The following is a 4,944-nucleotide window of genomic DNA, read 5'->3' on the forward strand; positions in this document are numbered from 1 at the left end:
TTCTCTGTCCAGTCATTCTTATTCATTTTTCCCTCTTCTATTGTTGTAGTGAATATATACTGTTCTTCAGGTTCTGCTTTTTCCCCCTTTGTATTATTTCATCAACATTTTCCCAGATTTCTTGGTATTTCTCATAGAGGCTGATCTTTACTGCATTAATATAACATACACACACACACACACACACATATATATATGTGTGTGTGTATATATATATATATATATATATATGTATATATAGCATAGAATGTAAGGTCATTGAAAGGAGATTATCTCACTTTTGTGTTTACATCAACCTAGCACACAGTATCCAGCACATAGCCAGCACTTAGTGATTGATTTTGAATTAACACTATATGTGTTCATGTCTTATCCCTCTGCTATGTGTAATTTAAGATTCTAAATGTGGATTCTAATGTGTTCCCCCAGTTTGGGGGAAACTGACTAAAAATCACTGATAAAACGAGTTTAGGTTTTTAAGGGTTTATTGGAAAATAGAAAGAAAAAGATTGAGAACAGAATTCTAACAGCCTGGCATTCCTATCTTTCCTCAAATTTCATGTGAAGTCCTCTGCCGCCACCACCATCAAGTCCGGAAGCCAAAAGGGCCCGCGCCCTCTGCGCAGGCTCCCTTTCCTCCTGCCTGTCTCCTCCCAGACCATAGGAGGCTCCTCCAGTTGATTGGCTGGTAGACTTGATAGACAGCACCCATGAGCAAACGTCATTTCCTGACGCCAAGGAAAAGCCACAATGCCTCTGAGGCATTTTCCTCATGGTGGAGCTCTCCACAGCAAGTCTCCAGCAGGTGGCGTCATTCCAATCATTACAGCTAGAAGGTAAATTCCTTGAGGACAAGGACTACATTTTAGTTATACTTTATATCTCTCCCCACTGCCTAGGACAGTGCTCTGCACTTACTCCACACAGCTGCCACAGTGATTCTCCACTAGCACAGTCTGATGGTGTCACTCCATTACTCACTAAACTCCAGTGATTACCTCTAGGATCAGCCGTAAACTCCTCTTGTATTAGGCATTTAAATCTCTTCATGACCTAGTCCAGTCTTGTTACACCCTTCTCTCCTCCATGAATTTTATGGTCCAAACCATATTGGCCTCCTCGCTGCTCCATCCCCCATCTCTGTACCTTTCTGACTCTCCTCCAGGCCTGAAATATAGACTTTCTCCTAGCCTCCACCTCTTGGGATCCCTAGCAATCAAGACTGGGCTCAAGTACCACCTCCTGCACGAAGACTTTCCTGACATCCCTCAGTTGCTAGCTAGTGTTCTCCTTCCCAAAACTACCTAGTATCCATTTTTGATATATTCTGTGTATATAATTATAAACCGGCATATGGGTCTCCTCCGTTAGAATGTAACCTCTTTGAGTGCAACGATTTCTTGTTTTTGTCTTTGGATAACCAGTATTTCCACCATCTCCTCTGCTTGTTCTTGAACCACTCCCCTCGACATATTCTAAGCTCTGGGCACACTAATAATGGTTCCACACAAACACTTTTGATTGTGTGGTTTTGCTCACACTATACCCTAGAATACTCTTCCAGCCTCTCCTCATCACACCTGCTGAATCTCTATTTGTCCTTTAAAGTCCAATTCAGGGCAGCTAGGTGGTGCAGTGGATGAAGCACTGGCCCTGGATTCAGGAGGCCCCGAATTAAAATCTAGCCTCTTGATACTTACTAGCTATGGGCAAGTCACTCAACCCTTATTGCCCTGGAAAAAAAAAAAGTCCAATTCAAACTCCAACCATCCATTAAGCCATCCTTGATTCCATGAAAGGATCCCAACTCATCCAAACCCCTCTCCTAGGCTATCACTGTCTTCATTAGTTTCTATGAAATTTAATTTGAGGGGCTAGAAACAGTGAAGCACTTTGTAAAATCTGAAGATATATACATATATATGTCTACATTCTCATATATACACATATACATATGTATGTGTGCATATACATACAATTCATCCCCAAAGTCCCAGCACAATCTTAAGCTTTAAAAGATAAGGCTTTGGGGATATCCACTATATGCCTAGAAAGCATTATTCATTATTGTTACTGTTACTGTTGTTATAGATCACTAAGGGATCATCATTAATGGATACTTAACCTTTCTTAAAGGAGGCTTGGCATCCTTAAACTTTCATATTGATGTCACATCCTTCACAAACTCTCTCTGTTCAGAATTCAAGGGCTTGGTCCAATTTGGCAAGTCCTGGGTTAAGTACAGATGCTGAGGAGGCAGCTGGGTGGCACAGTGGATAAAGCACCAGCCCTGGAGTCAAGAGAACCTGAGTTCAAATCTCACCTCAGACACTAGCCGTGTGACCCTGGGCAAGTCACTTAACCCCCATTGCCCCCCCCCCGAAAAAAAAGAAAGAACAGATACTGCACATTCTGCCTTTCACCTGGTCTTCCAAGCTCTCCACTACCTGGCCCCAACCTGCCTTTGCAGCCTAAACTTCCACTTCTTCCCTGAAGGATTCCTCCACTCCTATCAAACTGAATTACCCAATGTCCCTTAACTGGGCCTTAACCTTTCCATTTCCACACCTTAGCTCATTGCATTTCCTCAAACTGCAATGCCTTCCTTCTCCAACTCTGCCCATCAAATTTTGACTAGCCTTTAAATCCTAGATCTAATCTCATCTCTTCTGTTAAACTTATTCTAACCAGTTGATACAGAATTCAATTCAACAAGCCTTCACTAGGCACAGTGCCTGGTACATAGTAGGTGCTTAATAAATGCTAGTGACTATAAAGCAGCAGTCATCAAAACTATTTGGTACTAGCTAAGAAAGAGAGTGGTGGATCAATGGAATAGGTTAGGCACAGGAGACCCAGTAGTAAATGACTACAGTAATCTACTGTTTGATAAACCCAGAGACCCCAGTTTCTTGAATAGGAACTCAGTATTTGACAAAAACTACTGGGAAAACTGGAAGATGATATGGCAGAAACTAGGCATAGACCAACATCTTACACGTTATACTAAAATAAGGTCAAAATGAGTTCAAGATTTAGACATAAAGGGTGATACCATAGATAAATTAGGGGAGGAAGGAATAGTTTACCTCTCAGACCTATGGAGAGGAAAACAATTTATGTCCAAATGAGAGATGGAGAATATTATGAAATGCAAGATGGAAGACTTTGATTATATTAAATTAAAAAGGTTTTGTTCAAACAGAAGCAATGCAGCCAAAATCAGAAGGGAAGCAGAAAGCTGTTAAACAATTTTTACAGCCAGTATTTCTGATAAAGGCCTAATTTCTAAAATATATAGGGAACTAAATCAAATTTATAAAAATGTAAGTCATTCCCCAATTGAGAAATGGTCAAAGGATATGAACAGGCAGTTTTCTGATGAAGAAATCAAAGATATCTACTGCCATATGAAAAAATGCTCTAAATCACTATTGATTAGAGAAATGCAAATTAAAACAACTCTAAGTTACCACCTCATACCTATCAGATTGGCTAATATGACAAAAAATGAAAATAATAAATGTTGGAGAAGCTGTGGAAAATTGGAACACTAATGCATTGTTGGTGGAGCTGTGAACTGATCCAACCATTCTGGAGAGCAATTTGGAACTATGCCCAAAGGACTATAAAGCTGTTCATACCCTTTGACCCAGTGGTACCACTGCTAGGTCTGTATCCCAAAGAGATCATAAAAAAGGGAAAAGGACCCACATGTACAAAAATATTTATAGCAACTCTCTTTGTGGTGGGTGGCAAAGAATTGGAAACCAAGGGAACACCCATCAATTGGGGAATGGCTAAACAAGTTGTGGCATATGAATGCACTGGAATACTATTGTGCTATAAGAAATGATGAGCAGGAGGAGTTCAGAGAAACCTGGAAGGTGAGATGAGTAGAACCAGGAGAACATTGTACACAGTAACAGCAATATTGTGTGATGAGCAATGGCAATAGACTTGGTTCCTCTCAGCAGCACAATGATCCAAGACAATTTCAAAGAACTCATGATAGAAAATGTTCCCAACATCCAGAAAAAAAGAATTGTGGATTATGAGTACAGATTGAACCATACTGTTTATACTTTTGGACTGGGTTTTTTTTCTTTTGTTCTTTTTTCCTTCTTTTTTGAGGTCTTTCCCTTGTGCTCTGATTCTTCTTTCATACTATGACTAATGCAGAAATATGTTCAAAGTGATTGCACATATATAACCTATATCAGATTGCTTTCCATCTTGAAGAGGGGAGAGGGAAGGGAGGGGGGAAGAAAAATTTGGAGCTAAACATCCTATGAAAACAAATGTTGAAAACTATCCTAATATGTAACTGGAAGATAATAAATACTTCAAAAAAATTAAAATTAAAATAAATAAATGCTAGTGACTGACCTTCTATGTGCCAGACTCTATGCTAGTCATTGGCTATACAAAGATTTTTTAAAAGTCAAAAGAACTTACATTGTCCTGGGAAAATGGTATGTTCTAGCTGTCTCATACTGACTTGGAAGAGCCAACTGTTAAATTTTCAGTGGGAGTATTTACACCTCAGGAAATCAACAAATGTTATAAATCAGGACTTTATGGTTTTGTTAGTTGTCTAGAATGAAGCAAGTGATGGAGAAAATGTTAACACAGATTAAATTAAAAGTCTGTCTTGTGTACATCCCCACCCCCTACCCAAAGGGCCAGTTTTTAAACATTTACCAGTACACACCAGTCACTACATGTATACAATATGTACTCCGTTCCTCATCCAAACTCTGAAACATTTATTATCTGTACCAGTGGATGAACTTTTGCCTTACCTTTCAAGGAACCAGAACTCCACATCAGTCCCACTGCACACCCCCCACCCCATTGGAACTTTGGACTGCATGTCGCTAAGGAGCACCCTGGGCTCTATTACATGACCTTTTGGAACCAGTCCTTGCTGTCTCTTCCCAG

This window comes from Dromiciops gliroides, chromosome 1, assembly GCF_019393635.1.
Source record: "Dromiciops gliroides isolate mDroGli1 chromosome 1, mDroGli1.pri, whole genome shotgun sequence".
NCBI classification, from domain to species: domain Eukaryota; kingdom Metazoa; phylum Chordata; class Mammalia; order Microbiotheria; family Microbiotheriidae; genus Dromiciops; species Dromiciops gliroides.